This window comes from Anomaloglossus baeobatrachus, chromosome 1, assembly GCF_048569485.1.
Source record: "Anomaloglossus baeobatrachus isolate aAnoBae1 chromosome 1, aAnoBae1.hap1, whole genome shotgun sequence".
NCBI classification, from domain to species: domain Eukaryota; kingdom Metazoa; phylum Chordata; class Amphibia; order Anura; family Aromobatidae; genus Anomaloglossus; species Anomaloglossus baeobatrachus.
Window position 1 is genome coordinate 571,894,647 of NC_134353.1, and position 23,091 is coordinate 571,917,737.

Consider the following 23,091-nt stretch of genomic DNA (forward strand, 5'->3'; position numbering starts at 1 on the left):
TGGCATCGACGTTTCCTTGCATATACTCATATATCTGTGTCTCCTCCTCTTTTTCCTTGTCCTGCTCTTTTGTTTTCGCATGAGTATATGTCCTTGTCACTTTCCCATGTGTTTGTGTTGTGTTGTGAGTTGTTTGTCACCTTTTGGACACCTTTGAGGGTGTTTTCTAGGTGTTTTTATGTGTTTGTGATTGCCTGCCATTGTTTCCTATGCAGTTCGAGTTCGGTTCGTCGAACGTTCGACGAACTGAACTCGAACGAGACCTCCGTTCGACGAACCGAACTCGAGCCGAACCACGACCGGTTCGCTCATCTCTACCCGTTACACACAACAACATCGCTAACGAGATATCGTTGGGGGTCACGGAATTCGTGATGCACATCCGGCCTTGTTAGCGACGTCGTTGCGTGTGACAAGTAAGAGCGACCGCTAACGATCCAAAATACTCACCTAATCGTTCATCGTTGACACGTCGTTCAAATCCCAAATATCGTTGATGGTGCAGTACGCAGGTTGTTCGTCGTTGCTGAGGCAGCACACATCGCTACGTGTGACATCCAAGGAACAACGAACAACACCATACCTGTGTCCTCCGGCAACGAGATGGGCGTGACTTTCATTCGGCTACTCTCCGCACCTCCGCTTCTATTGGACGCCTGCCGTGTGACGTCACTGTGGCACCACACGAACCACCCCCTTAGAAAAGAGGAAGTTCAGCAGCCACAACAACGTCGTTAGGCAGGTAAGTTCGTGTGACGGCTCCTAGTGATATTGTGCACCACGGGCAGCGATTTGCCCGTAACGCACAAACGACGGGGGCGGGTGCTTTCATGAGCGACATCGCTAGCGATGTCACTGCGTGTAAAGCCCCCTTAACAGGGTGTTGTCTGTGCTCCACCTCGGGGAAGTCCTTATACAGGTGAGCTGACACTGTTTTGTTTTCTAGTTCTTTCTCTTCTTCGCCCAGGTAAAACACTTCTGGTGTTGTCTATTGGTCATGAGTGGCTTGACAGAAGAAATAAGACACTTGCAACCCATGTCTGGATACGTCTGTATGTGGTGGCTCTTGAAACACTGACTCCAGCAGCAGTCCACTCTTTGTAAGTCTTCCCCAAATTCTCGAATGGCCTTTTCTTAACAATCCTATCAAGGTTGCTGTTATCCCGATTGCTTGTGCACCTTTTTCTACCACACTTTTTCCCTCCACTCAACTTCCATTAATATGCTTGATACATCACTCTGTGAACAGCCAGCTTCTTTAGTAATGACCTTTTGTGGCTTGCCCTCCTTGTGGAGTGTGTGAGTGATTTGCCTTCTGGACATCTGTCAAGTCAGAAGTCTTTCCCATGATTGTGTAGCCTACTCAATCAGACTAAGGGACCATTTTAAATGCTTAGGAAGCCATTGCAGGTGTTTTGTGGTAATTATTCTAATTTTCTGAGATAATGACCTTTGGGTTTTCATTGGCTGTAAGCCATAATCATCAATATTAACAGAAATAAACACTTGAAAGGGATCACTCTTTTTGTAATGAATCTATATAATATATGTGTTTCCCATATTGTATTGAATCACTGAAATAAATTAACTTTTTGCGGATATTCTAATTTATTGAGATGCACTTGAATATATAGCGTTCTAAAAAAAAATTAAGAGACCACTGCAAAATTTTCAGTTTTTCTGATTTTTCTTTTTATAGGTATATTTTTGAGTGAAATGTTAATTGTTCTTTTATTCTATAAACTACTGACAACATGTCTCAGAATTTCCAAGCAATACATTTTGTATTTATTTTCTGAAAATGAGAAATGGTCAAAATAACAAAAAAATGCATTGCTTTCAGACAAATAATGCAAAGAAAACAAGTTCATAATCATTTAGAAACAACAATACTAATGTTTTAACTCAGGAAATGTTCTGAAATCAATATTTTGTGGAATAACCATGATTTTTAATCACAGCTTTCATGCATCTTGGCATGCTTTCCACCAGTCTTTCACACTGCTTTTGGGTGACCTTATGCCACTCCTGGTGCAAAAATTTAACTTTCTTCTTTGTTTGATGGCTTGTGACTATCCATCTTCCTTTTGATTACATTCCAGAGGTTTTCAATGGGGTTCAGGTCTGGAGATTGGGCTGGCCATCACAGGGTTTTGATGTGATGGTTCTTAATCCACATATTGATTGACCTAGCTGTGTGGCATGGCACATTGTCCTGCTGGAAAAAACAGTCCTCAGATTTGGGAAACATTGCCTGAGCAGAAGGAGGCAACTGTTTTTACAGGATAACCTTGTATGCGGCTTGATTCATACGTCCTTTGCAGAGTTTAATCTGCCAAATTCCAGCCTTGCTGAAGCATCCCCAGATCATCACCAATCCTCCACAAAATTTCACAGTGGGTGCAAGACACTGTGGCTTGTATGCCTCTCCAGGTCTCTGTCTAACCATTAGATGACCAGGTGTTGCGCAAAGCTGAAAATTAGACTCATCAGAGAAGATTACCTTACTCCAGTTTTCTATGGTCCAATCCACATGGTCATTGGCAAACTTCAGCCTGCTCTCCTTTGCTTCTCATTGATGAATAGCTTTTTTCTAGCTTTACATGACTTGAGCCCTGCCTCTAGGAGCCTGTTACGAACTGTTCTTGCCGTGCACTTGACCCCCACTGCCATTTGCCATTCCTTTTGTAGGTCACTTGATGTCATCCTGTGGTTGCTGAGTGACATTCAAATAAGATGACGGTCATCGTGGCCAGTGGAGAGTCGCTTTCACCCTCTGCCGGTCTGTACCCTGGTTGGAGTTCAACTGACACTGGAATGGAATGGCTGTCAGACATGTAGTGAAGCTGATTTTTATAAAAATGTGCAGTGGTCTCTTAATTTTTGCCAGATATATATATATATATATATATATATATATATATATATACTAGAAGGTGGCCTGATTCTAACGCATCAGGCATTCTAGAATTTATTGTGTAGTTACGCTATGATTTTTGTTATATATATATATATATATATATAGATGTTGTCTGTAGTTGCCAAGTATTTGTGTAGTGCGCTGTAAATGTTCTGGGTGTTGTCTGGGTGTGGGGGTGTGTGAGAGTGGTGTTGTTTGTGTGTTGCATTGTTTGTAGAGCACTGTGTGTCTGCAGTGTTGTGTGTGTGTGTGTGTGTGTGTGTGTGTGTGTGTGTGTTGCGATGTGTGTGTTGTGTTGTTTGTGGAGCGCTGTGTGTCTGCAGCATTGTGTGTGTGTGTGTGGTGCTGTATGTGTTGCATGGTTTGTGTGGGTGTGTGTGTTTTTTGGGGGAGGTATGTTTTGTGCAGTGTGTGTGTGTGTGTGTGTGTGTTGGAGGAGTAGTCCTGGAGGGAGAGGAGTATAATAGGGGGAGTAGTCCTGGGGGGAGAGGAGTATAATAGGGGGAATAGTCCTGGGGGAGAGGAGTATAATAGGAGGAGTAGTCCTGGGGGAGAGGAGGATAATAGGAGGAGTAGTCCTGGGGAGAGAGGAAGATAATAGGAGGAGTAGTCCTGGGGGGAGAGGAGGATAATAGGAGGAGTAGTCCTGGGGGAGAGGAGGATAATAGGAGGAGTAGTCCTGGGGAGAGAGGAAGATAATAGGAGGAGTAGTCCTGGGGGAGAGGAGGATAATAGGAGGAGTAGTCCTGGGGGTGAGGAGTCTACTAGGAGGAGTAGTCCTGGGGGGAGAGGAGTCTAATAGGAGGAGTATTCCGGGGGGGGGGGAGAATAATAGGAGGAGTAGTCCTGGGGTGAGAGGAGGATAATAGGAGGAGTAGTCCTGTGGGGAGAGCAGGATAACAGGAGGAGTAGTCCTGGGGGGAGAGGAGGATAATAGGAGGAATAGTCCTGGGGTGAGAGGCGTATAATAGACGTAGTCCTGGGGGGAGAGCAGGATAATAGGAGGAGTAGTCCTGGGGAGAAAGGAGGATAATAGGAGGAGTAGTCCTGGGGGGAGAGGAGTCTAATAGGAGGAGTATTCCTGGGGGGAGAGGAGGATAATAGGAGTAGTCGTCCTGGGGGTGAGGAGTCTAATAGGAGGAGTATTCCTGGGGGGAGAGAAGAATAATAGGAGTAGTAGTCCTGGGGGGGAGAGGAGGATAATAGGAGGAAAAGTCCTGGGGAGAAAGGAGGATAATAGGAGGACTAGTCCTGGGGTGAGAGGAGTATAATAGAAGTAGTCCTGGGGGGAGAGGAGTATAATAGGAGCAGTAGTCCTGGGGGGAGAGGAGTATAATAGGAGGAGTAGTCCTTGGGGGAGAGGAGGATAATAGGTGGAGTAGTCCTGGGGGGAGAGGAGGATAATAGGAGGAGTAGTCCTGTGGGGAGAGCAGGATAATATGAGGAGTAGTCCTGGGGAGAAAGGAGGATAATAGAAGTAGTCCTGGGGGCAGAGGAGTATAATAGGAGGAGTAGTCCTGGGGGGAGAGGAGGATAATAGGTGGAATAGTCCTGGGGGGAGAGGAGTATAATAGGAGGAGTAGTCCTGGGGTGAGAGGAGTATAATAGAAGTAGTCCTGGGGGCAGAGGAGTATAATAGGAGGAGTAGTCCTGGGGGAGAGCAGGATAATAGGAGGAGTAGTCCTGGGGGGAGAGGAGGATAATAGGTGGAGTAGTCCTGGGGGGAGAGGAGTATAATAGGAGGAGTAGTCCTGGGGGTAGAGGAGAATAATAGGAGGAGTAGTCCTGGGGGGAGAGGAAGATAATAAGAGGAGGCGTAGTCCTGGGGGGAGAGGAGGATAATATGAGGAGTAGTCCTGGGGGAGAGGAGTATTATAGGAGGAGTAGTCCTGGAGGTGAGGAGTATAATAGGAGGAGTAATCCTGGAGGTGAGGAGTATAATAGGAGGAGTAGTTCTGGAGGTGAGGAGTATAATAGGAGGAGTAGTCCTGGAGGTGAGGAGTATAATAGGAGGAGTAGTCCTGGAGGTGAGGAGTATAATAAGAAGAGTAGACCTGGGGGAGATGAGGATAATAGGAGGTGTATAGGTGCCCAATGTGTGTGGGGGGCGTGGCCCAGAGGGGCAGATGTGGCCAAGCGGGGAGGCGTGGCCGAGCGTGTGGGGGCGTGGCCGAGCGTGTGGGGGCATGGCCGAGGGGGTAGAGTATGGGGGCGTGGCCGAGGGGGGCAGAGTGTGGGGGGCGTGGCCGAGGGGGGGCAGAGTGTGGGGGGCATGGCCAATGGGGCAGAGTGTGGGGGCCGTGGCCAATCATGGGGGCGTAGCCGAGCGGGGGAGCGTGGCCGAGCGTGGGGGAGGCGTGGCCGAGCGGGGGCAGAGTGGGGGCGTGGCCGAGCGGGGAAGCGTGTGGGGGGCGTGGTCAAAGGGGTAGCGTGTGGGGGGCGTGGCCAAGCGGGGCAGAGGCCGAGTGGGGGGCATGGCCGAGCGTGGTGCGTGGCCGAGGGGCAACTATGCAAAGCAGTTTCCATAGTTACCTGATGTGTATCATTGTTATCAGCGTACGTGTGCCGGGAGTCGGGGTATGCTAGTAAGCATGGTACACATTAGGTAAGTATTCAAAGAGACAGTGCTGGGTCACTTGTTGGTCTCCTACTGTGCAGCACGCATCAGCCTGTGACAGCGGGAGACCAACGATCTGAATGGGCAGGGAGCTGGCATACGCTGGTAACCATGCTACACAATATTACCCGATGTGTACCATGGTTACCAGCGTACCCCGCCCCCGCACGCACGGGAGCCCACACCAGCGTACGCCGGCAACCCCAGCAATGCGAGGGTATGTGTCGGCTGGGTTGCCGGCGTACGCTGGTGTGGGCTCCCGGGGGTACAGCACTCACCTGGGAGTCGGGGCTCCGAGTCGGTTCGGGGAATGCGTGCGGGGCCAGAGTGAGCGTGCAATGCGTGAGGGGCGGGGCGTGGCCAAGTTGCCAATGCGTGCAGGGGGCCGGGGTGAGAGGCCAATCCGTGTGGGGGCGGAGCCTGGGCGAGCGGCCAATGATACGCTTGTCACGGTAACGACGGAATTTTGGAGCAAGACAGACAGACAGACAGAATAAGGCAATTATATATATAGATATATACATATATATATATATAGGGTGGGCCTATGTAATTAATCACACTGTGACCGATTTATTCATAGGATTTATGGGTAATCCTGAGTATCTTTGGTGGTTTTCCTGAGACCATCCCTGTCTGTGTAACAATTCTGTCCGTGTAACAATCTGTATATTCCCCCAGATGATTTATTTTGGTGATGTTTTATCATGTTTTTAATTGTCTATTGTGGTTTTTTCATACCTAATAAAATCGTCCATTTTTTGCACATATACTCCTTGTCCTCTTGTGTATACATGTATCTCTGAGTAGTGCAGTCTGGGGTGGTGGTCCTTTGTGACCGTCTCTCAGCACTATTGCCTCTGGTTCTAAATGTTGAGGTTTCTGTATTTGATTTAAAAATAATTGCAGAATTCCATTTATTGTTGCTTTTTCTCTACACTTGAAACTTTTTTCTTGCTTTCCATTATATCATATGATAAAATGGATAATATCAAAAGTACAACTTATCCCGCAAAATACAAGCCCTCACATGGCTATATTGACAGAAATATTTTAAAGTTATGGCTCTTGGAATAAGGAAAATAAAAAATTAAAGTTGAAAAACAAAAAAAAAAATCGCCTGGTCTTTAAGAGGTTAATTGGGTTGTCTCAAGTTCACAACCCCTGGCAAAAATTATGGAGTCACCTGGCTCTGAGGATGTTCATTCAGTTGCTTACTTTTGTTTAAAAAGAGCAGATCACAGACATGGCACAAAACTAAAGTCATCTCAAATGTCAACTTTCTGGCTTTAAGAAACACTAAAAAAAAAATCATGAAAACATAATGTGCTAGACAGTAACTGTTACTCTTCAAGACCAAACAGGGGGAACAATTATGGAATCACTCAATTATGAGGAAAAAAGTATGGAATCATGAAAAACAAACAAAAGAACACTCCAATACATCACTAGTATTTTGTTGCACCACCTCTAGCTTTTATAACAGCTTGCAGTCTCTGAGGCATGGACTTAATGAGTGACAAAAAGTAGTCTTCATCAATCTGGCTGCAACTTTCTCTGATTGCTGTTGCCAGATCAGCTTTGCAGGTTGGAGCCTTGTCATGGACCATTTTCTTCAACTTCCACCAAAGATATTCAATTGGATTCAGATCTGGACTATTTCCAGACCATGTCATTGACCTTATGTGTCTTCTTTCAAGGAATGTTTTCACAGTTTTTGCTCTATGGCAGGTTGTATTATCATCTTGATAAATGATTTCATCATCCCCAAACATCATTTCAATTGATAGGATAAGAAAAGTGTCCAAAACTTCAATGTAAACTTGGGCATTTATTGAAGATGTAATGACAGCCATTTCCCCAGTGCCTTGACCTGACATGCAGCCCCATATCATCAATGACTGTGGAAGTTTACATGTTCTCTTCAGGCAGTCATCTTTTTATTGTTTAGCTTTTCTGTATGTAAATCCCATTTCCTTTAGACGGTTTCTTATAGTTTGGTCACAGACATTGACTCCAGTTTCCTCCCATTCGTAGCTCATTTGTTTTGTTGTGCATTTCCTGTTTTGAAGACATATTGCTTTAAGTTTCCTGTCTTGACGCTTTGATGTCTTTCTTGGTCTAGCAGTATGTTTGCCTTTAACAATCTTCCCATGTTGTTTGTCTTTGGTCCAGATTTTAGACACAGCTGACTGTGAACAACCAACATTGCATGATGATTTACCCTCTTTTAAGAGTTTTATAATCCTCTCCTTTGTTTCAATTGACATCTCTCGTGTTGGAGCCATGATTCATGTCAGTACACTTGGTGCAACAGCTCTCCAAGGTGTGATCACTCCTTTTTAGATGCAGACTAACGAGCAGATCTTATTTGATGTAGGTGTTAGTTTTGGGAAGGAAAATTTACAGGGTGATTCCATAATTTTTTCCTCATAATTGAGTGATTCCATAATTTTTACCCCTGTTTAGTCTTGTAAAGTAACTGTTACTGGCTAGCATGTTATGTTTTCATGATTTTTATTTATTGTTTCTTAAAGCCAGAAAGTTTACATTTGAAATTACTTTAGCTTTGTGCCATGTCTATGATCTGCTTTTTTAAACACAAGTAAACAACTGAATGAACATCCTCAGAGCCAGGTGATTCCATAATTTTTGCCAGGTGTTGTATAAGCTGTCCTATATCCATGGAATAGCGGATTAATTGTGGGTGGGAGTTTTTGGGTGTCTTATCGCTGGGACCCCTAACGATCCTGAGAACCAGATATCTGTAGATTCTTTGTGATTGAGTGGATGTACACATGATCGAACTTAGCTCCATCTACACAGGTGTTTAAGAGTCCTGGTTCTTGAAATTTGTGGGGTTACCAACAGTCGAACCCTCAGCAAATGGTAAGTTATCCCTGTCTCATGGAAAAGGATAACTTCTAAACTCTAGATAAACCCTTTTACCCCTTCACCCCCGGCGATTTTGCATTTTTCTGGGGTTTTTTTTTTCCCAGTCTTCCAAGAGCCGTAACTTTTTTACTTTTCCATCAATCTTGCCATCTGAGAGTTTGTTTTTTGCAGGACAAGTTGTACTTTTATATGAAACCATACGTTTTACCATATAATGTACTGGAAAATGGCAAAACAATTCCAAGTGCGGAAAAATTGCAAAAACAAGTGTGATTGCATGATTGTTTTGCGGATATTTTATTCACCATGTTTACTATATGGTAAAACCAATGTGTCAGTGTGATGCCTCAGGTTGTTATGAGTTTGTAGACACCAAACATGTATAGGTTTAGTTTTATCTAAGGAGTTAAAAAAAATCAGAATCTTGTCCAAAAAAGTGGCACACATTTTGCGCCATTTTTCGGAATATGCAGCATTAACTTTTTTCAGGATCTATGGCTCATTGATGGCATATTTTTTGCAGCTCAAGCTGCCATTTGTAATGGTACCATTTTTGCTACCTACATTTTGATCGCCTGTTATTGCATTTTGCGCACAAATTGCGGCAACCAAAAAACGTAGTTTTGGTGGTTGGAATTTTTTTGCCACTATGCCGTTTACTGATCAGATTAATTGATTTTATATTTTGAAAGATTGGGAATTTCTGAATGTGGCGATACCAACTGTGTGTATATTTTTTATTTTTTCAATCCTTTCATTTTCAATGGGGCGAAAGGGGGTTGATTTGAACTTTTAGGTTTTTTGTTTTTTTTCAACTTTTTTTTATTTTACTAGTCCCCCTAGGGGACTATAAGGATCAGCAATCTGATCGCTTGTGCATTTCTCTTGATCAGAGCTGCACTGCTCAGAACAAGAGAAATGCTCATCTATAACAGGCAGCACTTAGAAGGCTCTTACAGGAAGTGAATCATGATAATTTCAGGATTCATCACATGACCCTGTGCTACCATGGCAACCGTGTGATCACATCACGTGACTTGCGATGGCGGCAGGTGAGTGCATGTTTACTGCGGCGGGGATTTAAATCACCCTGTCACATTTTGGCTGCACGATTTAAGGGGTTAACAGGCACGGGTGGATCACAGAACCTGTGTGGCACCCCTGTCAGCTGTTAAAATCAGCTGAGATGTGCAGGAATCATCGCTGGCTGCCTGCAGCAGCCAGAGGTGCTTACCCCTTGATGGTTTAGGCTATGTGCGCACAGTGCGTTTATCGCGGCGTTTTTGCGCGTTTTTCGGGTGCGTTTTTGGCCTCAAAACTGCAGGACTTTGCTTCCCCAGCAAAGTCTATGAGTTTTCATTTTTGCTGTCCACACACATCTGTTTTTTTTACCTGCGTTTTTGAGTTAAAAAAAAAAATGGACATGTCAGTTCTTTCCTGCGTTTTTCTGCGTTTTCCCCCCATGCAATGCATTGGAAAAACGCAGCAAAACGCAGAGATCAAAAACGCAGCAAAACGCAGCCAAAAACGCACCAAATCGCGGCAAAAACGCATGCGTTTTTTGATGCGTTTTTTCGACGCAGGTGCGTTTTTGTGCGTTTTTAGCGGCCAAAAACGCACAAAAACGCAGCGTCAAAAAGACGCAGTGTGCGAACCTAGCCTTAGGACGTACCAGTATAGCCCGCGGTCGTTAAGGGTTTAAACAGCATTCTCATAATTCGTTTATAAGGCTGCAGACATAGCAATTAACCCCTTAATGACCTATGGTGTCCCAGAACATACTGTAAGGTGTCACTCCCTTTGATTGTGGGGCGCTCATAGGAAGAGAGCAGTTGTGCTGAAGCACAACTCTGTACAGCACAGGTGATTGGGCTATATTAGCTTTAAGTCTCCTAAGAGGACTAGTAAAAACAATAAAAAGTGAAAAAAAAAGTTTTAAAAAATATGAAAAAAATAAAAAACACATTTCAAATCACCCATCTTTTGCCATAAAAATATAAAAAATACATATATTTGGTATCGCCACATTCAGAAATACCCGATTTATTAAAATATAAAATAAATTAATCTAATCAGTAAAGGGCGAAACGAAGTATCGAGATCTCAAGAGATCCAGCAAATTATTGTAAGGGCTCATACGCACGTTGTGTCCTGGCCAGTGCAGAAATAAATGCACCCTCTGGCAGACTTGACGCTGCGTGTTGACAAAAAGAATGCATCCAAAACGCATGTATTTTGGATGCATTTTGCATGCATTTTACATGTGTTTTGGATGCACTTTTGTCAGTGCGGTCCCCTGGCAATTCAGCTCTGCTACATGCCCGCTGACAACAGACACAGACAGAGGCGGGCAATGAGAATGAACTCGGATGAACTGCCCCCAACTTCATTGTCATCCCGCGGCTCTGTCTCTGTGTGCTGTTTTGAACTCAGATGAACCTCCGAGGTCAGTGCCAGGACACAGGAGTCCGCAGCAGTGACGTCAGAGCTTCACCCGAGTTCACTGACATCACTCGTCTCTCTCTCTGTGACGCAGCCTGATTTGCGGTCACATGTGAAGGACTCACCTGTGATCGCAAATCCCCTGAGTGACTGCAGTGAGCCGCGTGATCAGCTGTGCTTTCACTCTGGTTACTCGCGGCCACAGCTGAAGTCCTCCACCTGAGAGCGGTAGCCACAAGTAACCTCTGTGACAGCACAGCTGATCACTTCAGTTGCTGCATGGAGCTCACAGGAGCGGCAGTGTTCTCCGATTTTTTGGATGTGTGTTTATTTTCTTTAACTTACAGGTTAATCATGGAAGGTATCTCGGGGAGACGCCTGCCATGATTAACCTAGGACTTAGTGGCAGCTATGGGGTGCTGCTATTAACTCCTTATTACCCTATTTGCCACCGCAGCAGGGCAATTCAGGATGAGCCGGAAGAGTACCGGGACTGTCGCATCTAATGGATGCGGCAATTCCGGGCGGCTGCTGGCTGATATTGTTAGGGTGGGGGGCTCGACATAACATGGAGCTCCCCATCCTGAGAATACCAGACTTCAGCCATGTGGCTTTACCCGGCTGGTATCCAAATTGGGGGGGACCGCACGTCGTTTTTTTTATTTATTTTTTTTTTTTACTGATCGATATGGACACACCCACCGGCGGCTGTGATTGGTTGCAGTGAGACAGCTGTCACTCAGCGTGGTGGCGTGTCTGACTGCAACCAATAATAGGTGTCGGTGGGCGGGGGAAGCAGGGAATACAAGTTGGATTAATGAACGGCCAGCATTTTCAAAAGAGGAGAAGCCACCGGAGCTTTGTGACAGCCGTGCAGCGACGCGCTGGTGATCGTGGATTGGTGAGTATGAGAGAGGGGTGGGAGAGAGAGACCGACATGGACAGAGAGAGAGAGAGAGACCGAAAGAACTGTGTTTTTTATGTTAAAAAAACATGCGGATTGCAACAAAAATGCAGTGCAAACGCACTGCTTAGCATTTTGGAAGCATTTTTCTCCAACTCATTGATTTCAATGGGTGTAGAACACTGCTAAAACGGACAAAAGAAGTGACATGTTACTTTTTTAAACGCAGAGATTTTGTCAAATTTTTGACAATCAAAACGCTGCGTTTAAAAAAGGAACGTGCACACGGATTTTGCAGGATTATCATAGACTTTGCTGGGGAAACAGCATGCATGAATTTTGACAATTTGATGCTGCTGCTCAAAACGCTGCAGAAACGCTAAAAAATAAGCAACGTGCGCATGAGCCCTTAGACACTACTTGAAGTGTTCATGACTTTTATACTGACCTCGGCGGTGATCGATGTAAGAACTTGCCCATCAGAGCAGAGACCAGTGTAGCAGTGATGGACACTGAAGCAGTGCACTGAGGCATTGCACACACTAATAAAATAACATTGCTGCCAGCAGCATTGTGCCTCCTTTTTTCTTCCTACGCATGCAGATAGATGAATGCATAGTGCAGAGGGATCAATGAGGGGCCATGCCATCCACAAGATGGCAGCTTGCTTCCATTGAAAATTAAGTATATAAATCAAGAGATTTTAGATAGATATTAACTGCTTTTAAAGCCAGTATCTCTTTCAAACACACACACGTATAAATATTTTTGCTGATAGGTTCACTTTAAGCATAGTCCTCTTTTTTCTGGTGACAGTTTTTCACACCCTTGACATTTTCACAAACAGCCTCATCAGGTAATCACCTGAAATGGCTTGCAATGAACAAATGCCTCGTTAAAAGTTAATTTGTGAAATCACTAGCGTCCTGAAAGTGGCTTACTGGATTGTGAGTCCTCATGGGCAGGGTCTTCTCTCTCCTCCTGTACCAATCTATTCCTTAAATTGTTCACTATTATTGTACTAGTCTATGTATGCTCCTTTTTCACATGTAAAGCTGTGGCTCTTCAAAAAAAATCACAGCTGTTCCCAAACCCGTGGTTAGTAATGGGGAGGGGACTATGAGACCCCCCATTACTAATTGTGTTTTTTACTTACTAATAAAGGTTAGTGAACCTCTTTTATAAAGGTTTGCCAGTTTCAAATTTGTGAAAGTCTTAGCCTGTTTAGTTCAGGCTTAGTAACCCAAGCACTTTCCCCAAAAGTCGACAATGTTCAATTTTGTTTGATCACTGATTGTGTTTGAAAAAATGCTTTTCTAATAACATGTTATGCTTTGGGATAGTATTGTGGTGCTGTATGATGAATGGGGGGATGTGTTTCATGAGGGGAGGGGGACGAGACTCGGGAGGAGCCAGACGCATCGGGCACCATTTTTTTTCCTTAACTTTATATGTGGATGTTCCTGCAGCCAATCACTGTGCAGAAAACACCTTAGCTAGAGGTTTAATGATAGGTAGTTGAGATAGATAGGAGAGCGATAGTGTAGAATAGGGACGTGCAGTGTAGGGAAAGCTGTGTGCCACAAATCGGCAATTAATGATAGAAATAGTACTTGTCAGTGCCTGCTAAAGAGTAGCCAATGTACGATCTAAATAGGTATTGCTACTTATTACTGCCTGCTCCCAATTAGCCAGTCAATCACATTTCTAGGTATTGTTAGTTAGTACTGCCTGCTGTCAATTTGCTAGTGAACTAGGTAAAAAGGTCTTGGCAGTTTTCATTGTCTGCTTAAAATTATGCACTCGATCACAGTTCTAGGTATTGTTAGTTAGTAGTGCCTGATGTACATTTGCTAGTAAACTATGTAAAAAGATCTTGGCACTTTTCAGCATCTGCTCCAAATTATGCATTGAGCCACATTTGTACTTAATGGTACTTTTTAGTACCTTCATAATATTACCTACTCAGGCAGGAAATAAATAATTTATCTTTTGCTGATAGGTTCACAGGTGACTGTGAGGTGTGGCTGTAAGGTTGTGGAATATGTATTTGAAAGGGGAAGGGTACATCAATCATGAGTGGTAAATCACAATGAGGTTGTGGTGGAAGAGTAAATAGGTTGACGTGCTCAAGGTGTACGTGTGAGAAGTTCTGTTCGTCAAAGCTCTAGTGAGCAAACACTAGCACATCCCTATTCCAAGAAAAATGAGAACAACTTCCATTACTGGACAGCCTACTCAACTAGATTTCTTTGGCAGCCACACATCGCTTCAACTTCGAAATGAGCTGATAAACAGCATGTGCTAGAGTGGATGGCAAGCGCTGCATCAAGTGTCCTCTCCTTCTCTTCATGCTCCTCAGCATACACACAATTCATTCCTCAGAGGTGCCACCTCAATTACACTTGTTTCCTCCCACATCACAAATCTCCAACCAGCAAACTGACTGTTTGGAGATTTGTCACACATTCTATTCCACCGGCATCAGAGGTCCAAAGATTCGCAGACTGAAGAGGAGGAAAGCATCTCCACCGATGCCCAAAATCTTTGTCAGTTGGATCCTGGCCAGACAAAGTAGGGTCTGAGCAGGATCCCGACACTCGTCAACTGACATTAACTCTCGGGGGTGGAGGTTATGATGATGAGACTCAGATAACTGAGACGCATGCATACTGTCCTGTGATGTCAGGTCAGGAAGATGGGTGAGACAACATAGAGCATTATGAGGAAGTTCTAGATTCCACTTGGTGTGAGCCCAGAGGCATGCAGCTGAGTAGCTCAGCAGATGAGGAGAAGGAATACGAGGATGTTACATTGGCGATTCCCGCACAAACACATAGTGATGCAACCATGTAAAGCTCTGCATCCTCACACACAACTCTGCCTGTGACCTGAAGCGGTCATGGGTCTGCAGTTCGCAGGAAGAAGCAAAAATTCAAATAAATTGACTACTACATGCATGAACCGATATATATGCGCAACCAACATGCATTACTGTGGAAATCTTATTGCAGTAAAGCGGTCGTGGGTCTGCAGTTCACAAGAAGAAGCACAAATTCAAATAATTTGACTACTACATGCATGAACCGGTATATGTGCAACCAACATGCATTACTGTGGGAATTTTACTGCGCTAAAATGTGAACTACGGGCATACCCAACCACAGGCTGCCAAATCAACTACATCTGCTGCTTCTTCCTCCTCCTGCATCACCGTTCAAACTATTCTCACACAGGTCTCAAAATGCAGAACCTCCACTTGTGCATGTATGTGCCTACATTGTGTGTCAACGTACATATACACCGCATACACTCCACATACACACACCACATACAGTGTGTGCAGGCTTGTGCCTGTGTCTACATCTGTGTGTGTGCATGTCTTTGTATGTATTTGCCCTTCTGCATGTCTACATATGTTTGTGTGTGTCCGTGTGCGTGTATGTGCCTGGCTGCATTCTTGTGCATGTCTGCATATGTGTGCGTGTGTCTGTGTGCATGCATGTGACTGGCTGCATTCTTGTGCATGTGTGTGCCTCTGTTTGCATGATTATGTATGTGTGTATGTCTGCGTTCATGTGTGTGTCTATGTGAATATGTGCATGTGTGTCTACGTGCACCTGTCTGCATGTAAGTAAATTTTTCTGAGTGTGTGCATATTTGTGTGCCTGCCTATGTGTACGTGTGCCTGTTTGTGTGTGTGTCTACGTATATAAGCGTATATGTGTGTATGTGCGCATTTCTGTTTCTGCATATGCAAGTCTGAGTGCATGTCTTTGTGTGTTCATGCCTGTGTGTTTACGTATGTATGAGTGTGTGTGCTTGTCTGCATGAGTGTTCATGTCTGTGGGCATTTGCATGCATTTGTCTGTCTTTGTATATCTGTTTGTCTATGTATGTAAGCGTGTGTGCATGTACTGTATGTGTGTCTACATACGTTTGCATGTCAGTGCATCTTCGTATGTGTGCATGTTTGCATGCATGTGTCAGTCTATGCCTGTCTGCATGTGTATGCATGTATGTGGGCCTACATCACATCTTTAAACATCGCTGCTATGCGTCTCGCTCTGAAGTCATCGTGTGGCCAAGGATGGGTGGGGTGGCCATTTGACCACACGGGGCAGTTTAGGGTCCTGGGATGGAGTAACATAGCGGCCCAGGATGGTGCAGTTTAGGGTCCTGGGATGGAGGAACATAGGGGCCCAGGATGGGGTAGTTTAGGGGTCTGGGATGGAGGAACATAGGGGCCCAGGATGGGAGAGTTTAGAGGCCTGTGATGGAGGAACATAGGAGGCCAGGTTGGGAGACATTATTAAATATAGGGGGCCAGGAAGGTAGACATTATTAAATAAAGGAGGCTAGGATTGGAGACATTAATAAATACCGGGGGCCAGGATGGGGGACATAATTACTATATGGGGCCAGAGTGAGGAACATACATTATTGGTTTATGCTGGCAAATAGTGGGGACATTATTACTGATGAAATATAGATTATTTTTTAGGATACTATCTTCCATGGTGGGAACAAAAGTCTGATGTAGTGCAGAAATTGGGGAAACAGTGTGGTATGTGCCCTGGCAGTGATCAGCTATAGGTGACTTATTAATTAATTAATGTTATTTTCTGCAGAGGCATTTTCTGGCTGGAAGAAGTGATGGCGGTCAGAACAAGGCCCCCTGGGAAAATATGCAAAACAGGACTTCCCCTTCCCGTGGTTGTTCCTTCCCGGTGAAAGACCTGGCTAGTTTCCTGCCAGCGTTGAGACATATGATGGTGTTTCCGTGGCAGTCCTGTTTTGCATATTTTCCCAGGGGGCCTTGTTCTAGAATCACTGCGTTGAGAAATGCGTGATGGTGTCTCCGTGGTGCTGGATGTTGATCTCCCTAAGGTCAATCATCCTTGCTTATGTAGTGTATTACATGTACACACACACACACTATACACTATATACAGAACTCCTGTGTGTAATGCCACTGGTGATCACTGTATTACCTATATACAGATCTCCTGTCTATAAAGTCACCAGTGATCACTGTATTAGCTGTACGCTATATACAGAATTCCTGTGTATGTCACGGTGATCACTATATTACCTGTACACTATACACATACACTATATACAGAGCTTCTGTGTATAATGCACTGGTGATCACTGTATTACCTGTACACTGACACTATATACAGAGCTCCTGTATATAAGGGCACTGATGGTAATATTAGTGTTATTATTATTGTGGTTTTTATTCATGATCATTATTGTAGTATTATTCTGTCACTATGTGGTCTGGTCATGGCATGTTAGTATTTGACCCTTGTATGTAGTTGTATTCGGTCACTATGTCGTGTTAATATGTGGTCTGGTCATGATATGGTCATATTTCTCTTTTGTATGTGGTATTATTTGGTCACCATGTGGTTTAGTCACAGTGTGGCGGTATTTCTCCCTTGTATGTGGTATTATTCGGTCACTATGTAATCTGGTCATAGTGTTGCAATATTTCTTCCTTTGTATATGGTTGTATTTGGTCACTATGTGGTGGTAATATGTTGTCTGGTCACGGTGTGACAGTATTTCTCTCTTGTATGTGGGTGTATTCGGTCACTATGTGGTGGTAATATGTTGTCTGATCATGGTGTGGCGGTATTTCCCCCTTGTATGTGGTATTATTGGTCTTGGTATAGTGGATTGTGTTGTGTATGGAGGTCACTTTTTCTCTCTGATATCCATATGGGAAAGATTCTTTATTTCCAATAGAGATTAAATACTTGAATGTTTAACCCCTCCCTGTCCTGTAATTATTACACTGTAACACATATGCACTTACAGAGGTTGTCTGGTGAAAACAAGTAATCGCCTCTTCATTTTACTATATGGAGGATTATCTGAGGCCCATTATTCTCTTCTAAAGCCCCGTGCACATGTTGAGTATTTGGTGACATTTTTACCTCAGTATTTATAGCCAAAACCAGGAGTGAAACAATCAGAGGTAAAGTATAATAGAAACACTGGCACCACTTCTGTATTGATCACCCACTCCAGGATTTGGCTACAAATACTGATGTAAGATACTGACTGTGTTTGTGGGGCACTTTTGTTGCAATCATATTTTATGGCTGCAATGAAAGGGGAATCTAGGGGCTTCAATAGGAGGAAAATGATTTGGTAAGGGCTGTAAAGTTGTGAAATATGCTCTGTGTGCCAGCTGAATATTTTTATATATTATTATTAATAATAATTTAGGGGGGGGGCGCAATTAGAAATTCTGCTATGGGGCCCCATGATTTCTATGTACGCCCTTGCCATAGGCCATATCGTTCCAGGCATAGTATGGCTATGTTATTTAACCGACTGTCTCTACCAGTTGTTAGTAAAGTGGAGCTCTGCATTCTACTGTCAACCTGTTAAATGTCCCTCCCTGACTTCACCGCTCTCAGCTGTGACTATGTCAGTGTGTCCTCTGACAGAGGCATCTACAGCTTCTGCCCTGGGGGTGCACCATTCAAAGCACCCATCAGCTTTCTTGTAACATGATCGCAGGGTGCCAATAAGTTTCTATCACAGCTGAAAGTCTACTGAAGACATTTGTGCCTGTCATGATGGTGCTCCATTGAAGACCATTTTTTGCTATGCACAGCAATACTGAGGTATTGTTGTATGAAGTCAAAAGCAATTAGATGTAGGGGGCTAGGAAATGCAGTAAAAAATGAATTAAAAATGTATTTAACAATATGAAAAAAATAAAACAAATCTGAACGTTCTAATTGCCCCTATTTTCCCCATTACAAATTATAAAATACAGTTGACATACAGTTGCTTTCTAGGGATTCCCACACTGATGTCCTTTGCTGCTGCATCATCACATCTTCCCCTGTTAGATTGGTATTACTCTCCTCAGCTACTCCTTTCACATTAAATTTCACTACTCAACTCTGACAAAATGTTGAATTCCCTCTTTCCTACATAACCTAACACTACTCCCCTTCCTAGCTGGCTAGGAGCTTTAGCCTATAACGCCTAAACACATGGAAATCTAACTATAACCGGAGGGAACCCACAACCTCTTGTTGCTGGATCTAGTACTGCGGTCCACTTAACCTTATTCATTTTTTATACAGTTGAAACCAGACATTTACATGCACTATCTAAAGACACATCTGCATGTTTTTCTCACAATTTGACATGAAATCAGAATAAACCTTTCCTGTTTCAGGTCAATTAGGATTACCAAAATTATTTATATTTGCCAAATGCCAGAATAATGATAATGTTTTAAAGCATTTTTATTACTTTCTGCAAAGTCAAAAGTTTACATACATCTCATTAGTATTTGGTACCATTGCTCTTAAACTCTATGACTTGGGTCAAACATTTTGAATATCCTTCCACAAGCTTCTCACAATTGGGCCCATTCCTCCTGACAGATCTGGTGTAACTGAGCCATGTTTGTAGGTTGCCTTGATCGCACCTGCCTTTTCAGCTTTGTCCATAAATTTTACATAGGATTGAGATCAGAGCTTTGTGATAGCCACTCCAAAATATTGACTTTGTTATCCTTAAGCCACTTTGTAACCAGTTTGTTAGTATGCTCCGGGTCATTGTCCATTTGGAAGACTCATTTCTGCACAAGCTTTAAGTTCTTGGCTGATGTCTTGCGATGTTGCTTCAGTATTGCCACTTAATCTTCTTTCCTCATGATACCATCTATCTTGTGAAGTGCCCCAGTCCATCCTGCAGCAAAACAACCCTACAACATGATGCTGCCACCCTGTGTTTCACAGTTGGGATGGTGTTCTTAGGCTTCAAAGCTGCTCCCTTTTTCCTCCAAACTGTCATGCTAGGTATGGGGGAGGGAAACCCTGTGTCTAGGGAAAGGAGAGATGGTGACCCCTGACCAAAGCTACTACTGGCCCCCTGAGGTCCCTTACCACCTTAGATAGGTTTGCATATACGCTGAGCTGGATAACTAACCCTAGAATGACCCTAGAGCTGGGCCCTAGACCGGGAATGGGTGGGATGAGCTCTTCATCAACCCCATTAAACTTTAAAGAAGACACATGGAGGACACACATGGGTAAGCCCATGAACTACGTATCTCCAGATGCCTCAGGAAGAAGTTCAGCAAAGAGCAACAACAATCCTACAGATGAGTGCAAGCCGCCTGCTTGCATCCAAAGTTTGTGAAGGAACCGAATATCACCAGCACAAGTCCAGAGAAAATGAGAGTATTTAAACCTGAGAGGAAATACAAATGATTAGCAGCTGAAAGGAAGAGGAGCTCCCCAGGGACCTAAAAGGAAAAGGATGAAACCCAGCAGATGAAATACCTAGTGTATTGAATACTAAGAGCACGTATAATAGAAAGTCAGGGAGCATTTTGCGCAGCCAAACGCTGTGACCTTCTATTGTTAGACACCACAGGACTGTCTGTCAACCGTGACACAGCTGTGACACAAACGTAACGAAGATCATTATGGCTAAACAGTTCAATTTTAGTTTCATCAGACTACAGGACATGGCTACAAAAATTAAAGTCTGTGTTCATGTGTGCATTTGCAAACAATAATCTGGCTTTTTTATGTTTCTTTATTAGTAATGGCTTTTTCCTGGCAGAGTGGCCTTTCAGCCATCGTTGATGCAGTACTCGATTCACTGTGAATAATGACACAATCTTACCAGCTTCCGCCAGCATCTTCACAAGGTCTTTTGATTTTGTTTTTGGGTTAATATGCACATGTCTGACCAATGCATGTTCATCTCTGGAACACAGAACCCATCTCCTTTCTGAACGGTAATTCCCATCTTGTTTGTACTTGCGTATAATTGTTTGTACAGATAAACGAGGCACTTTCAGGTATCTGGAAATTGCTACCAAGGATAAACCAGACTTGTGCAAGTCCACAATTCTCTTCCTGACATCTTGGCTGATTTCTTTTGACTTTCCCATGCTGCTACACAAAGAAGCAATGTGTTTCAGGTGTGCATTAAAATACATCTGCAGGTGTGTATTTAATTAACTCAGATGTTACCAATAAACATATCAGAAGCTTCCAAAGACATGACATCATCATGTGGGCTGTCCCATATTGTTTAACACCATAATACTCTTACTGTATGTAAACTTTTGACTTTGCAGAAAGTAATAAAAATGCCTTAAATCATTCTCTCTCATTATTCTGGAATTTGTCAAATATAAATAATCTTTGTAATGTTAATTGACCTAAAACGGGAAAGGTTTATTCTGATTTCATGTCACATAGTGAGAAAAACATGCATATGTGTCTTTTTAGATAGTGTATGTAAACTTCTGGTTTCAACTGTATTTTTTTTTTTACATTTGTGATATTTCCATGTCCAAAAAGTCTTATATCTAAAAATATAAAATGAATTAACCCGATCAGTAAGTGCTGTAGATAAAAAAAAAAAATCATAACATCACATTGTTTTAGTTATTGTAACACCCCCAAAAATGTAATAAGGAGAATCAAATCATAATATCTACCCCAAAATGGTATTTTAAAAAACACGATCAGCCCCATTGTCCAAAAAATGAAAACATTATGGGTCTTGGAAAATGATGAAACAAGCAAAAACATTTTTTAAAGAATTTACAAATTTTTTTTTTACCACTTAAGAATACCTAATATGTATGCTTGGTACCTCCATACAATCGTGTGACTCCAGCCTAAAACATACTATCACTAATAGTGATGCTGGGGTACAACCTCTAGGCCAACCACTTATCCTGAGAATGAAGGATACAGAGTGCTAGTTTATCACTTGATTCTCTTGAAAATTTTGGGTTTTTTTTTAAGCATATCACTCTTGACTACTGGGCATAAATAGCCATGACTAACTTTCCTGCATAACATAACTCAAACAAAACCTCACCTGGTTGACCTATTTAACACAAAAAAATGTTCAGCCACAGAACTTTTTTGAGCACAGAATGATTTGGTGATAATTTGCCTGTTCTAAGAAGGAAGGAAAACACAAAACGTTTTTTTTTAAACATATTCCATAGAAAGTACAATCCCAATTCCCATAAAGTTGGAATGCTGTATAAAATGTAAAGAAAATAAAAGTGCAATGATTTGGAAATAGGGTCACCATATGCGAGAAAAATTCTTTAAAATTTAACTTTTAATTAAATTATTCATAAAAATGAGGATAATCCTCACTGACAAACAAACAAACAATACAAGAATAGGTTTGGCCCCTCCTACTTTTCAAGAGTTCAATGCAAACCACAAGTAGATTATTACCGCTAATATAAAGTGGAACTTTTTGCCCATGAATCAGGTGCCAGTTTCATAAAGTCCACTGATAAATAAAGAATTGGAATTATCTCACCAAATTCTGATATACCACATATTAAATTCGAATGGGTTCAGGCATCCTCCTGGCGGAACCTCATGATTATGAAATTGTACCTAGTCCAAAAAGTTCATCATATGACTCCTGTTTTGAGTGTATGATCTTTGCATATGATGAACTTTTTGGACTCATTTTTTATGAGATCTGAAGTGTAATTGCCACAATTATAAGCTCCCCTGATGAGTTTGCTTTTCTAACGAAACGCGTTGGGAGGTACAATTTCATAATCATGAGGTTCCGCCAGGAGGATGCCTGAACCCATTCGAATTTAATATGTGGTATATCAGAATTTGGTGAGATAATTCCAATTCTTTATTTATCAGTGGACTTTATGAAACTGGCACCTGATTCATGGGCAAAAAGTTCCACTTTATATTAGCGGTAATAATCTACTTGTGGTTTGCATTGAACTCTTGAAAAGTAGGAGGGGCCAAACCTATTCTTGTATTGTTTGTTTGTTTGTCAGTGAGGATTATCCTCATTTTTATGAATAATTTAATTAAAAGTTAAATTTTAAAGAATTTTTCTCGCATATGGTGACCCTATTGCGCAATACTGCTGTCCTGAACTGTTAATCTGTGTATTTAACCCAGTGGCTATTTAATGCAATGATTTGGAAACCTCGTACAGCCATATTTTTTTTTTACAACAGAACATAGAACTCAGATCAAAAGTTAAAAGTTAGATATTTTTATACTTAATTAAAAAAAAAAATAGCTTATGTAGAAATTAGTGGATTCAAAAGCAAATGGTACTAATGAAGAACAGCCGGAGAGTCAATGTTCAACTAAGTTACATAACAATGTAAATAAAGAACATGATAGAGAGGCAGAGTCTCTCAGAAGCAAAGATGCTCATAGAAATTATGGATATATGTGATTTCCAAATCATTGCATTCTTGTGTTTTTTACATTTTTCCGCAGCGTCTCTACTTTT

At 42.7% G+C, this 23,091-nt stretch overlaps 1 protein-coding gene across 4 annotated transcripts in view; it reads right to left on the reverse strand.

The window, feature by feature from the left end:
- Positions 1–23,091, reverse strand: part of LOC142296261 (uncharacterized) — a 321,619-nt gene that overhangs the window by 117,189 nt on the left and 181,339 nt on the right. The gene's annotated exons all lie outside the window — the stretch shown is intronic.